Raw genomic sequence first — 1,206 nt, 5'->3', positions numbered from 1 at the left:
CAGCACCTGGAGAAGACCACATTGTCCTGCAGCCGGGCCCAGGCCCTGGGAGAGCAGCGGAGCGAGGCCCGCGAGGCTCTCTGGGACACCGGGATGGTCTGGCCCCTCCCCAGCACCGTCTGACCCGCAGTGACAGGGAACGCAGGGGCTTCCTCGGTCTGCATCTTGGTCCTTTGTCACCCCCGGAACCCAGATGATGTGGCGGGCTCTTCGCTTTTGGTGTCCGCCTGTGGCCGAGCGTTCGGCTGTCCACTTTCCCCAATCTGGTCTAATCGTGACTGCAATTAGGAGCTGGCCACACACAGGCCACCAGAGGCGCCCCGGCCGGTTCTACTGATGGTTTAAAGGCCGCTTTCTACTCCTAAGGACGGGAAATATCTCAAATGTCACTGGAAGTACTTAATTTACTTATGGTATATTTTGAATAGAAGCATCTAGGACCATTAGAATTAAGTTGCTGCGTGGAACACCGATCAAAGGATTTCTTCAGGTTTTCATGGTAAAGAACATGTAAGGACCTTCATGGACTTCCTTGAATTTTACTCAGTGAACATCTCGTGTTTGGAACTGTAATTGGACTGTGTGACTACACCACGAATCAGTTTCCCACCACTTTGAACACCATTCCCACCTCTCACGACTCTTTTTTTTTAAATTACCTTGACATTTTTGTTGTTACTGTTATTTTCAATTGTGGTATAAAATACACATAACCTAAAACTTGCCTTTCTAACTCTTTTAAGTGTGCGAGTCAGGAGTGTTCGGCGTGTTCGCACTGGCGGCCGTCAGCACTCCCATCGCCCGAACTGTTTTGAATTTTGCACACTTGAAACCCTGTCCCCTTAAACACCAACTGCCCGCCCCCCTCTCCCAACCCCCAGCACCCACTGCTCCACTTTCTGTCTCTACGAATTCGACAATTCTGGGTCCCTCATGCAAGTGGACTCGCGCACCGTTTGCCTTGTGACGGGCTCATTTCGCTCGGCGCAGTGTCCTCGGGGTACATTTGTGTCGCGGCCTGTGTGGGAACTCCATTCCTTTCCAAGGCCGAGTAAGTCCATTGCACGTATTTACATTTTCTTTCTCCGTTCCCCGCGCGATGGACATGTGGATTGCGTCCAGCGTGTGGCTTCTGCAGATAATGCTGCTGTGAACATGGGCTTGTAAATATCTTTCTGAGCCCTTTATTTAATTTCTTTGAGAACG

This window comes from Pteropus vampyrus, unplaced genomic scaffold (genome assembly GCF_000151845.1).
Source record: "Pteropus vampyrus isolate Shadow unplaced genomic scaffold, Pvam_2.0 Scaffold713, whole genome shotgun sequence".
Taxonomy (NCBI): domain Eukaryota; kingdom Metazoa; phylum Chordata; class Mammalia; order Chiroptera; family Pteropodidae; genus Pteropus; species Pteropus vampyrus.
Note: the sequence above shows the minus strand (reverse complement) of the source record.